At 47.4% G+C, this 14,149-nt stretch overlaps 1 protein-coding gene across 2 annotated transcripts in view; it reads right to left on the minus strand.

The window, feature by feature from the left end:
* MARCHF9 (membrane associated ring-CH-type finger 9) overlaps positions 1–14,149 on the minus strand; it is a 362,018-nt gene that overhangs the window by 76,651 nt on the left and 271,218 nt on the right. The gene's annotated exons all lie outside the window — the stretch shown is intronic.

Below are 14,149 nucleotides of genomic sequence, written 5' to 3' on the forward strand. Positions count from 1 at the left end.
CATGGTCTTGTTGCTTCGTGGCACATTATAATTGTGGTAATGTAAAAGTTTGTGGCAGGTGGTACTGCGTACCCGCTGCCAAATTCTTAAGGGTACTCCGTACCTGAGCGTACCCGCATACTTGTGCCGCTGGGCTTGCCCCCCCCCCCCCCCCCCGCTGGGATTCCGCTGCCGTGATCCTTGCGTTGGTAAGCTGACCGGCGGTCACGCATACCACACCCCTTATAAACTGTTATGAAGTGATATCTAACATTTATATGCCACTGTATTTGTAGAAAGGCTTGTACATTTACTTCATAAAGTGACAATTAATCAAGATAATTTGCTTAAATCATGTATACAAACGTATGTGCCCATCTTCTGTTCATATTTGACCACTTTCTATTGGTATACTGCACAGTGTTTAGAAAGGCAAGTTGTAGGTTAACCGATAAGCAGAAATAATGTCTGTCATTGGCATACAAATGATAACATATTAATATTTTTTAAAAGCTAAAAGAAAAGAATATACATTTAAATTGCTGTTAGGGTCTCCTGCCCTGTGCTGCCACGTCGTCATGGCAACCGGGAGACAAGTGCTAGTGGAGTAACCTGAGCGCAGCTGATACTCCGGTTCGGGTCTTTTGCTGTGCAGTGGTTATAGGCTCTGTGCACGGCAGGGGATCCGGTGCTGGTTTTTGTGCTCACAGTCTGTGAGGTCTGAGTGGGGCGTGGACAGCACCTGCTTTATAAGGCCTCTTTTCAGGGTAAGCAGATGCTGCTGAATCTTTGTTGGTTAGTCAGTTCATGAAAGTTAGCCAGTACTGTGTAGCTTTGTATTTGTTTGTTGCTTACTGCAAATAGGCCTGGGGATTTGGTATTACACTCTGCCAATCCAGACCTAGCAGTAAGACTGGAGTCAGTCGTTTAGCTTGCTGGGGTTCTGTTACTACTCTGTGAACTTAGCAAGTTTGCGGCTGTATTCTAAGACTTGCCTGTCTAATCCTGTCTCACTGTGCTAGGTGTCAGGGGTCAGTTTAGTGGCAGTAAGCTAAAACCTGTGCACTGCAAGTGAGAATTAGGATTGTGGAGATTCTCCTTGTGTCTATCATTCCATCTCTGACCAAGGAGTTTACTGCCACACCCGTTGGTAACCCTTTAGGGTTTTGCTGTTGCCCTTAGCAACAGCATTTCGGGTTCTCTACGTATTAAAACACAACATCTTGCTTTTCCATCTGAGCAGTTCTAATACAAGGGAGATACCCAGTTCCTTAGCCTCTGGGCTTCTCTGTTCACTTTGTGTGTATTTTGTTACCCTATCACCTTCTGTGTACGTTATGTCATATCCCCCAGTTTGTCTGTGAGTCCATCTGTTTTGCATAACAGTTCTGACACCAGTACTTTCCTGCAGGCACTGGTGTGCATAACATATTCAGCAGCCTAATACTCCTGTTGAAATTTTGTGGGAATATGGAGCATACCCCTCAAAATACGTTGCAACAGGTGGTCGATCAGGTGCAGGTCCTGACTCGACAATTTAATGATTTGTCCATTAAAATGCACACCTCCCAGGCTGCTGGCGGAGCTCCCGCAGCAGCAGCACCTGCAGGGGTTAAGGAGCCGAAAGTAAATCTCCCGGATCGTTTTTCTGGAGATCGCTCGCAGTTCTTTTGTTTCAAGGAGAGCTGCAAGCTATACTTCCGGCTTAGGCCTCAGTCTTCTGGGTCGGAGATTCAGCGGGTGGGCATAGTGATTTCCTTGCTACAAGGAGACCCACAGGTCTGGGCATATGGGTTGCAGCCTGACTGTCCGTCGCTTAAAAGTGTTGATGCTTTTTTTACGGCACTGGGCATGTTGTATGATGACCCTGACAAGACGGCCTCAGCCGAGGCTCAGATTTCGATCCTTAAGCAAGGGCGAAGGCCAGTTGAGGTTTACTGTACGGAGTTTCGGAGGTTGGCCCATGATACCCAGTGGAATGACCCAGCCCTGAGACACCAGTACCGAAGAGGTCTTTCTAACCAGATAAAGGACCAACTGGTACACTATCCCTTGCCTGATAGCTTGGATCAGCTCATGCAGTTATCCATCCGGGTGGATAGACGGCTGAGAGAGCGTAGGCTTGAAAGGGAGACTGAGATTTCCTTCCTTCCCAAGGGAACCTCAGACTCTGAGGAATTTTCTGAGGAGCCTATGCAGATTGGGGCTACCCGCCTCTCCTCGCGTGAGAAGACGCGGAGGAGACAGCAGGGGTTGTGTTTGTACTGTGGGAATAAAGGTCATGTGGTAGTATCATGCCCAGAAAAGCCGGAAAACTTCAGGGCCTGAGGGTGATGGGAAATATCCTGTCAGGCCAGAAGTCAGAATTTCCCAAGAAGACTTTTATCATTCCGGTGACCTTGAAGATCCTCGGTCAAACTGTCAAGACTGAGGCCTTTGTGGACAGTGGGGCCGACGGGGTTTTTATGGACCGCCAATTCGCCCTGAAACACTCTGTTCCCTTAGTACCCTTGGCATCGGAAATTGAGATTTGTGGGTTAAACGGGGAACCATTATCCCAAGGTAAAATTACCTCTTGCACTAGCCAGATTTCTTTGTTTATTGGAGCCACACACTCTGAAAAATTGTCCTTTTATGTGACTGTCTGTACTTTTGCCCCATTGGTGTTGGGGTTACCCTGGTTAAGGGCCCACAATCCTCAATTTGACTGGGTCTCTGGGGAGATTCTTAGTTGGGGTACTGATTGTTTCAGGAGTTGCTTGAGCCTTCCAGTCAGGCTCTCGCAGCTAAGTTTGCCAGGATTGCCAGGGTGTTATGCAGATTTTGCGGACGTGTTCTCCAAAAAAGTTGCAGAGGTACTACCTCCCCATCGCCCCTATGACTGTGCCATTGATTTGTTGCCAAATGCTAAGCTTCCCAAGAGCAGGTTGTACTCCCTGTCACGTCCTGAGACTCAGGCTATGGCAGAGTACATTCAGGAGAACTTGGCTAAGGGATTTATCAGACCTTCACAGTCTCCAGTTGGGTCGGGGTTCTTCTTCGTGGGTAAAAAGGACGGTTCGTTGCGACCCTGCATCGACTTCAGGGAATTGAACCGTATCACGATTAAAAACTCATACCCACTGCCTCTCATTTCGGTCTTGTTTGACCAGCTTCGTACTGCCACCATTTTTTCTAAGATTGACCTACGCGGTGCGTACAATCTAATCCGAATAAGAGAGGGGGATGAATGGAAGACTGCCTTTAATACCCACTCAGGGCATTATGAATATTTGGTGATGCCTTTTGGGCTCTGTAATGCCCCGGCAGTCTTCCAGGATTTCATGAATGATGTGCTCAGGGAATATTTGGATAGATTCTTAGTTGTATACTTAGATGACATCCTAATCTTCTCCCATTCCCTGGAGGAACATCAGAAGCATGTACGCTTAGTCCTCCAGAAACTCAGAGACCACCGGCTTGGGGCGAAGCTGGAGAAGTGCGAATTTGAAGTTCAGCAAATCGCATTTCTAGGATATATTATCTCCCCAGAAGGTTTCCAAATGGAGGGTTCCAAGGTACAGGCAGTCCTGGATTGGGTGCAGCCCACTAGTTTGAAGGCGCTTCAGCGTTTCCTGGGCTTTGCAAATTTTTATAGACGATTTATCGCTGGATTTTCGTCTATAGTGGCGCCCTTGGTGGCACTCACTAAGAAAGGGGCGGATGTTGCTCACTGGTCTTGTGAGGCTAAAGCGGCTTTTGCCCGTCTCAAAAGGGCATTTGTTTCGGCCAAGGTGCTGCGACACCCAGATCCAGAGCGTCCTTTTGTGGTGGAGGTGGATGCCTCTGAGATGGGTATTGGGGCAGTGCTTTCTCAGATGGGAGTGTCTGATAATCGCCTTCATCCCTGTGCTTACTTTTCCCGTAAATTTTCGCCTGCCGAAATGAATTATGACGTGGGTAACCGGGAATTGTTGGCTATTAAGGATGCACTCGAGGAGTGGAGACACTGGCTTGAGGGGGCTAAGTTTGTGGTCTCAATTCTCACTGACCATAAGAATCTGGCATATTTAGAGTCAGCGAAGCGTCTCAATGCCAGGCAGGCACGATGGGCTTTGTTTTTTGCTCGCTTTAATTTTTTGATAACATATCGCCCTGGGTCAAAAAACATCAAGGCTGATGCGCTCTCGCGGAGTTTTGCTCCAATCCAGGAGACCACCGAGGAGCCGTTGCCCATTGTTTCCCCATCATGTATTAAAGTGGGCATTACCCAGGACCTCTTATCATTAGTCCTTAGAGCACAGGAGCAGGCTCCTCCAGACCTTCCGGTAGGTCTTTTGTTTGTGCCTCCTAGGTTAAGACAGCGAGTGTTCCTGGAATTCCATGCCAAGAAGTCGGCAGGTCACCCGGGTATTGCCAGAACTCGGGAGTTGCTATCTAGGGCGGTGTGGTGGCCCTCGGTGGCTAAGGATGTGGATCAGTGGGTTCGGGCATGTGACATCTGTGCCCGAAATAAGACTCCTAGAGGGGTTCCTGTTGGCCCATTACATCCACTCTCTATCCCATCTAAGCCATGGACCCACATTTCAATGGATTTTGTGGTGGACTTGCCCAAATCCTCGGGGATGACAGTCATCTGGGTTGTCGTTGACAGGTTTTCGAAGATGGCGCACTTCGTTCCACTGGTTGGGCTGCCATCAGCCAGACGCCTGTCTGAATTATTTATGCTGCATGTTGTGCGTCTCCACGGGTTGCCACTTGATGTGGTCTCTGACCGCGGATCCCAGTTTGTGGCCAAATTCTGGAGGGCATTTTGTTCCGATCTCCAGATTTCTGTCAGCTTGTCGTCAGGCTACCATCCGCAGTCTAATGGGCAGACTGAAAGGGTGAACCAGTCCTTGGAGCAGTTCCTCAGGTGTTATGTCTCCAAGTGTCAGACTGACTGGGTTGCTCATCTGTCCATGGCGGAGTTTGCCTATAACAACGCGGCTCACTCTGCTACAGGGATCTCTCCCTTCCTTTGTGTGTATGGGCATCATCCTAAGGCCAATTCTTTTGACCCCCTGGACTCCACGCCTGGTGGTTCCTCTGTGGTTTCGGTCCTTAGAGGTATTTGGCGGAAAGTGAAGAAAGCCCTTGTGTCTGTGTCATTAGTGACCAAAAGGATTTTTGATAAGCGGAAAAGACCCTGCAGCTTCAAATTAGGAGACTTCGTCTGGTTGCCTACCAAGAATTTGAAGTTGAGACAGCCATCTCATAAGTTAGGGCCCCGGTTCATCGGCCCTTATAAGATCACCAGGGTTATCAATCCGGTGGCATTTCAGTTAGATCTGCCCCGTTCTTTGGGTATCAATAAAACATTTCATTGTTCCCTTTTAAAACGGGCGATTAGTAATCCTTCTTCCAGTGGAAGACCTTCCCCTCTTCTGATACGTGGCCAGAGGGAGTTTGTTGTTGAAAGGATTCTTGACTCCAAGGTGGTTCGGGGTCGGCTGTCATTTTTGGTGCACTGGAAGGGGTATGGCCCGGAGGAGCGGTCGTGGGTGCGCAGTTGTGATCTTCATGCCCCCAGACTGATACGCTCTTTCTTCTCGCAGTTCCCCGATAAACCCGGTGGTAGGGGTTCTTTGACCCCTCGTCAGAGGGGGGGTACTGTTAGGGTCTCCTGCCCTGTGCTGCCACGTCGTCATGGCAACCGGGAGACAAGTGCTAGTGGAGTAACCTGAGCGCAGCTGATACTCCGGTTCGGGTCTTTTGCTGTGCAGTGGTTATAGGCTCTGTGCACGGCAGGGGATCCGGTGCTGGTTTTTGTGCTCACAGTCTGTGAGGTCTGAGTGGGGCGTGGACAGCACCTGCTTTATAAGGCCTCTTTTCAGGGTAAGCAGATGCTGCTGAATCTTTGTTGGTTAGTCAGTTCATGAAAGTTAGCCAGTACTGTGTAGCTTTGTATTTGTTTGTTGCTTACTGCAAATAGGCCTGGGGATTTGGTATTACACTCTGCCAATCCAGACCTAGCAGTAAGACTGGAGTCAGTCGTTTAGCTTGCTGGGGTTCTGTTACTACTCTGTGAACTTAGCAAGTTTGCGGCTGTATTCTAAGACTTGCCTGTCTAATCCTGTCTCACTGTGCTAGGTGTCAGGGGTCAGTTTAGTGGCAGTAAGCTAAAACCTGTGCACTGCAAGTGAGAATTAGGATTGTGGAGATTCTCCTTGTGTCTATCATTCCATCTCTGACCAAGGAGTTTACTGCCACACCCGTTGGTAACCCTTTAGGGTTTTGCTGTTGCCCTTAGCAACAGCATTTCGGGTTCTCTACATATTAAAACACAACATCTTGCTTTTCCATCTGAGCAGTTCTAATACAAGGGAGATACCCAGTTCCTTAGCCTCTGGGCTTCTCTGTTCACTTTGTGTGTATTTTGTTACCCTATCACCTTCTGTGTACGTTATGTCATATCCCCCAGTTTGTCTGTGAGTCCATCTGTTTTGCATAACAGTTCTGACACCAGTACTTTCCTGCAGGCACTGGTGTGCATAACAATTGCTGATCTAAGAGTACCAACTCTGTAGTTGCCTTGTGCCTCTGTAATAAGGTGTATATACAGTTCTATTTTGATAACTGGTTAATTTCAGAACTAATTAGAGGGTGTTTGAGTACAAATGGGATGTTACCCACATATATTTAGGATGGTTCAGATGTTGATCAGGACTGGTGGAAAATGCTATTTCATTGTATAGATTTGTCCTCATGCATCCAGCCTCAATACACCACACAGCAGGAAATGCCTGGCATGAGCTGACAGGTCTCATGCAGCTCTGCTAGTGTCAGGCATCTATTTTAGACGAAACTGCATCTTAGTTGCAACACGACTAAGTGATACGTGAAACTTGTATATCTGTGTGTGACTGAGTCTGCATAGGAAGCAAAACGGAACTTGCAATGGAAAGAAAAGGCGGCCACTGCATTGTAGCACTTTATGTCTCAGTCGCACACAAATATACAAGTGTCACATATCAAATTAATCAGCACGGTCTACTGAGGCATCCTAGCCACAACTAAGACGTAATTTTGGCAAAAAAAGATGCCTTACTAGTAGATTCTGTCAGGACATAGTTCTCCAAGAGGGGCTGTTTAGCGTGACTATGTGTGTTCATCATCCAACTGTACTGGGTGATCAGGTCAAGTGCAGATTATGTGTATGGCTCTGAGTTTATCTCGGACCTAGTGGGTTCATGGGCTCACGCAATAATGAGAATAAGGTAACAAACAGGTGCTTAGAAGCAGCTAATAATTACAGTGCATCATTCCTTGAAAGGGAACCAGAATGATCTCAGTGTAAATGTTCCAAGACTATGAGCCAGCTGACAGCAGCTGAGACATTTTCTGTGTGTACATTCTGTAGTCAGAGTGCCCGCCATGTAATCAGCTGCTGACTCACCGTCTACGAATGTCTATTCCATTAAAAAGCTGAAGGCTTAGAGAGTCCATATTGGAAAACATCAAGCCTACATAATAAAACAGCTTAAACATAATTCCCAACTACACCTTGCTAGCGGGGTAAAGTGTATAACACAGATGTTTTACATCTTGCTCCCCCTTCCCTCCAATCACTCCAGTGCCAAGCTTTTAGTGAGAAAGCATTGTTTAGACATTTTCCATTTTTTTATTAAACAAAGAGAAGACTGACAGCTTTTCTTATATCTGGTGCATACTGCTCACTTGTGTCCTGTTACACCTAGAGAGGTGGGCGGGATGGGCAAGCAAGCCCCAAATACAGTATGGTTATGCGCACATAACTACAACAATGAGATTTGAACACATATGCAGATACGCCTGTCATGTATCTGTTGTAGGCCAGGGAGGACAGGTACAATAATTTCCACTGAGGAATCAACTACACTATCTGTCTTCTTCTGATTGGCTGAGCATCTTGACCCCTCATGATGATACTAAATTCATTAGAATGTAGATATTATTATATTAAGTCTCAGGAGTCTATTTACTAAGCCTGGGATGGAGATAAAGTCGACGGAGATAAAGTCCCAGCCAATCCGCTCCTAACTGCCGTGTCACAGGCTGGGTTTGAAAAATGACAGTTAGGAGGTGATTGGCTGGTGCTTTATCTCCAGCGACTTTATCTCCATGCGAGGCTTTAGTAAATAAGACCCCCCAGTCTTCTACTTGAAGTAGGTATTTGTCATTTCCATTTGCTCTACTGCAGGAAAGAAGATCGCTGATGAATTTTTAAGTGGAAAATAACAAATTTGTATTTAATTTGTATTCACGTATATACAGCTTATGTTCAAAATTAAACTTTTGCATTTTTTAATAACACTAATACCCAAATGCAACCAGGTTGGTCTAGTGGCTAAATGGCCAAAAAAACGGGATACCTGCAGGATGTTACATTTGGGCATCTGAAATCATTTTTTTCTTGTGTACAGCACATAACATTTCATAACATTCATTACATTATGATTTTGTGTTCTAATAGGTTAATGCGACTTTAGCATTACAGCTAAATCCATAAATCCACAACTCTACGGTTTCTCTACGGTTATCGCTGAGGTGTATGTATACTGGCCCTCATTCCGAGTTGTTCGCTCGCAAGGCGATTATAGCAGAGTTACACACGCTAAGCCGCCGCCTACTGGGAGTGAATCTAAACATCTTAAATGTGCGACCGATGTATTCGCAATATTGCGATCAAAACCGAGTTAGCAGTTTCTGAGTAACTCCAGACTTACTCTGCCTGTGCGATCAATTCAGTGCTTTTCGGTCCCGGCTGACGTCATAAACACACCCAGCGTTCGCCCAAGCACTCCCACCGTTTCTCCAGACACGCCTGCGTTTTTTCCGGAAACGGTAGCGTTTCCTGCCACACGCCCCTAAAACGCCGTACATCCGCCCAGTAACACCCATTTCCTGTCAATCACAATGCGTTCTCCGGAGCGACGAAAAAGCCGTGAGTAAAATTACTTTCTTCTTAGTAAAGTTACTTGACGCATGCGCAGTGCGAACATTACGCATGCGCACTAAGAGAATTCTCACTGCGATGCGATGAAAAATACCGAGCGAACAACTCGGAATGAGGGCCACTGTACACACTTTTAGGGGGATAGTCACCTGGGCAGATTGTTTTTAGGAGAAAAAAAATGGGGGGTTTTACTGTGATTTTTGCCCGATGTTTAGCTTCAGACAATCCAAGTAATCCCAGTTAGGATATTTTATAAGGTTCCCAGTCCTAAATTATGTGTTTTCCCCCCAAAAAAAAACAAAACCATGGGCTGATGGGACTCGTTATCTGGGATTTTTTTTGCCCACCTCAGGCATGAGGAATATATCCCAGATGACTGACTGCATCAGGGAAATCTGAATATCCCTGGGAGGGTCAATTACAGTAGCTGCGGTAAATTACTGCAGCTAATTGAATATCCCCCTAAATGCTACAGTGTTTCAGCAGGGTGCAAATTGAAGTGTCAACATATTTCATCATTAAATGTTATTAACAATAATAAAACACTGATACCATACATTGAGGCTAAAGTGAAAGAGAAGCAAAAATAGGATTTTAATTACCTACCGGTAAATCCTTTTCTCGTAGTCCGTAGAGGATACTGGGGTCCATTTAGTACTATGAGGTATAGACCGGTCCACTAGGAGCCTTGGGCACTTTAAGAAATCAATAATGTGCGCTGGCTCCTCCCTCTATGCCCCTCCTACAGACTCAGTCTAGAAACTGTGCCCGAGGAGACGGACATACTTTGAGAGAAGACTTTAAAAGGACAGTGGTGAGATTCGAACCAGCACACACAACATGAGGAAAGCCAAGCTAACCAAACTTGAACCGGAACAGCAACAGCTGAACCAACAATAACACTTAACCAAGTAACAGTGCAGGAAACACGAAGCACTGGGTGGGCGCCCAGTATCCTCTACAGACTACGAGAAAAGGATTTACCGGTAGGTAATTAAAATCCTATTTTCTCTTACGTCCTAGAGGATACTGGGGTCCATTTAGTACCATGGGGATGTACCAAAGCTCCCAAACCGGGTGGGAGAGTGCTGAGGTTCCTGTAGCACTAACTGACCAAACTGAAGGTCCTCAGAGGCCAAAGTATCGAACTTGGAGAATTTAGCAAACGTGTTCGAACCTAACCAAGTAGCTGCTCGGCAGAGCTGTAAAGCCGAGATACCCCGGGCAGCCGTCCAGGAAGAACCCACCGACCTAGTAGAGTGGGCCTGTACAGATCTTGGAACCGGCAAACCTGCCGTAGAATAAGCATGCTGGATAGTAAGCCTGATCCAGCGAGCAATAGACTGCTTTGAAGCAGGACACCCAATTTTATTGAGATCATAGAGAACAAACAGCGAGTCTGATTTTCTGTGATGAGCTGTCCACTTCACATAGATCTTCAAAGCCCGCACAACATCTAAGGACTTTGAAGTAGCAGAGGTGTCGGTAACCACTGGAACCACAATAGGTTGGTTGATATGAAACGCAGACACCACCTTAGGAAGAAATTGCTGACGAGTTCTGAGTTCAGCTCTGTCTTCATGAAAAATCAAAGAGGGGCTCTTGTGAGACAATGCCCCCAGCTCTGACACACGTCTTGCTGAAGCCAAAGCCAACAGTGTGACGGTCTTCCATGTAAAAAACTTAACGTCAACCTCCTGTAAAGGCTCAAACCATTCCGATTGTAGGAACTGCAACACCACGTTGATATCCCAAGGTGCCGTAGGATGCACAAAGGGCGGATGGATGTGCAGAACACCATTCAAAAATGTCTGAACCTCAGGGAGAGAAGCCAATTGTTTCTGTAAGAAAATGGATAAGGCCGAAATCTGGACTTTTATGGAGCCCAGGCGTAGGCCCACATCCACACCTGACTGCAGAAAAAGCAGAAAATGTCCCAGTTGAAACTCCACCGCAGGAAATTTCCTGTTTTCACACCAAGAGACATATTTTCTCCAAATACGGTGGTAATGTTTAGACGTTACCCCTTTTCTGTCTTGGATCAATGTAGGAATTACCCTGTCCGGAATCCCTTTCCAAGCTAGAATTTGATGCTCAACCTCCATGCCGTCAAACATAGCCACGGTAAGTCTTGATAGACGAATGGCCCCTGTTGCGGAAGATCCTCTTGAAGAGGTAGAGGCCACGGATCCTCCAGGAGCATTTCCAGTAGATCCGCGTATCAAGCCCTTCTTGGCCAATCCGGAGCAATGAGAATTGCTTGTACCTTATCCCTTTTTATTCTTTTGAGAATTCTTGGGTTCAATGGAAGTGGTGGAAACACATAGACCATCTGATTGACCCATGGAGTCACCAGAGCATCAACCGCCACTGCCTGTGGGTCTCTCGAGCTGGAACCATACCGCCTGAGCTTCTTGTTGAGACAAGAGGCCATTATGTTGATCTGTGGAATTCCCCACCGATGTGTCAAGCAACCGAACACCTCCGGGTGAAGGCCCCACTCTCCTGGGTGGAGGTCGAGTCTGCTGAGGAAGTCTGCTTCCCAGTTGTCTACTCCCGGTATGAAGATTGCAGACAACGCCACAGCGTGTCTTTCTGCCCAGAGGAGAATCCTTGTTACCTCTGACATTGCAGCTCTGCTCTTCGTTCTGCCCTGTCGGTTTATTTACGTTACGGACGTCACATTTTCCGACTGAACCTGGATGGCCTGATCTTGAAGAAGATGTGATGCCTGTAGAAGGGTGTTGTATGTGGCCCTTAGTTCCAGAATGTTGATTGGAAGAATGGTTTCCTGACTTGACCATTTTCCTTGGAAGTGTTCCTGCTGGGTGACTGCTCCCTAACCTCTGAGGCTTGCGTCTGTGGTTAGCAGAATCCACTTTTGAATCCCGAACCTTCGGCCCTCTGTCAGGTGAGAAGTCTGAAGCCACCACAGAAGAGAAATCCTGGCTCTTGGCGACAGACGTATCCTCTGGTGCATGTGGAGATGCGATCCGGACCATTTGTCCAACAGATCCAGCTGGAAGGACTTTGCGTGAAACCTTCCGTACTGCAGCGCCTTGTAAGCGGCTACCATCTTTCCCAGAAGGCGAATGCATAGATGCACCGATATACGGGTTGGTTTTAGAACATCCCGCACCATCGACTGGATTACCAATGCCTTTTACAATGAAAGAAATACCTTCTGTGCCTCCATATCTGGTATCATCCTCAGGAACGGAAGCCTCCATGTTGGTTCCAGGTGAGATTTTGGTAGGTTCAGAATCCACCCGTGATCCCAGAGTAGTCGAGCTGAGAGGGCAATGTTGTCCAACAACCGCTCCCTAAATGGTGCTTTTATCACTCCCTGTTTGCGGAGGAGAAACATCATCTCCGCCATTACCTTGGTGAACACCCTCGGTGCCATGGAGAGGCCAAATGGCAGGGCCAGGAACTAATAGTGAAAGTCCTGTAATGCAAACCTTATATAAGCCTGATGAGGCGGCCAGATTGGGATATGAAGGTACGCATCCTTGATATCCAGAGATACCAAAAATTCCCCTTCCTCCAGACCTGAGATCACCACTTTCAGAGACTCCATCTTGAATTTGAACACCCGTAAATATGGGTTCAGTGACTTGAGGTTTAAAATGGGTCTAACCGAACCATCCGGTTTCGGTACCACAAACAGGTTGGAATAATAACCTTTGTTTTGTAGCTGAGGTGGAACTGGAACAATGACCTGAGTCTGTACCAGTTTTTGAATAGCATCCTGTAAAATTATACTTGCCTCTAGGGAGGCCAATCCCGGGATCGGCGGGATCCCGGGATTTAGCCCCCAAAACGGGCGGGATTCAATTCCGGGATTGAGGGATCAGTGTTGAGCGTCCTCAGGATGCTCAGACGCTGCCCGGCTCCCTCCTCCTGTCTCCCCCTGCGCAGTGTGACCTGTGACTGTGAGGTCACGCTGCGCTTTCACACGCTGCCTCCTCCCGGCACACCCTGCACTTACCCGCTGCCTCCTCCCGGCTCCCCTACACTCACCCGCCGGCTCCGCTGCACTCACACGCCGGCTCCTCCTCACCCGCTACCTGGCTGTGCAGGTTTGTACGGGGTTTTTTTATGTCTGCAAGGCGGGAGGGGCGGGGCGTGGGGGGCGGCCGGACAGTCTAAAGCCAATCCCGGGTATCCCAGGATTGACCATTTTTCAATCCCGATACCCGGGATTGAAAAAATGGCCTGGGATTGGCTTCCCTACTTGCCTCCTGAGAAGCTTGTAATCCTGATTTGAAGAATCTGTGAGGTGGGAGTTCCTGAAACTCCAGTTTGTACCCCAGGGCGATGAGCTCTTTGACCCAGGGATCCTGGCATGAAGTCGCCCATATGTGACTAAAATCTCTTAATCGGGCTCCCACCTGCCTGTCTTCCAGGCAGTGTGGTCCACTGTCATGCTGAAGGCTTTGAGGAAACAGAACCTGAGTTCTGTTCCTGTGAACCTGCATATGCTTGTTTACCTCTATTGCCTTTGAAGGCTGTAGAAGAACCCTTGGATTTATTTTTATATTTTGCTGTCTGAAAGGACTGCAGAGTTGGAGCAGAGTAGGTCTTCCTAGTTGGGGGGGGGGGCTACAGAAGGAAGGCATGTAAACTTTCCCGCCGTAGCCTTGGATATACACATATCCAGTTCATCTTCAAACAGGGCCTTACCTGTGTTACGCACACCAGTGCTAACAGGAGTATACCGGTGTATGAACAGAGAGGGAAGCGAAGCAAACGAACTCACAGACAGTATAACATAACATACACAGGAGGTGATGGAATAACTAATAAACACAAAGTGAACGGAGAAGCCCAAAGGCTCAGGAATTGGGTGTCTCCCTAGTGTCAGGAATGCTCAGATGGAATAGAGCGGACAATGAAGCGATGTGTAGTGATTTAACATGTGGAGCACCTGAAATGATGTTGCTAAGAGCAACAGAAAAAACCCCAAAGGGTTACCAACGGGTGTGGGAATAAACTCCTTGGTCAGAGATAGAAATATAGACACAAGGAGAGTATCCACAATCCTAACCCCCACTTGCAGGGCACAGGTTCAGCTTACTGCCACTAAACTGACACCTGGACGCCCTGCACAGTGAGGGAGGATTAAGCAAGCAGGTCTGAGAGTACAGCCGCAAACCTGCTGGGTTCACAGAATAGCAAAAGAACCCCAGCAGGTCAACCAACTGACTCCAG

This window comes from Pseudophryne corroboree, chromosome 2 (assembly GCF_028390025.1).
Source record: "Pseudophryne corroboree isolate aPseCor3 chromosome 2, aPseCor3.hap2, whole genome shotgun sequence".
Classification (NCBI taxonomy): Eukaryota; Metazoa; Chordata; class Amphibia; order Anura; family Myobatrachidae; genus Pseudophryne; species Pseudophryne corroboree.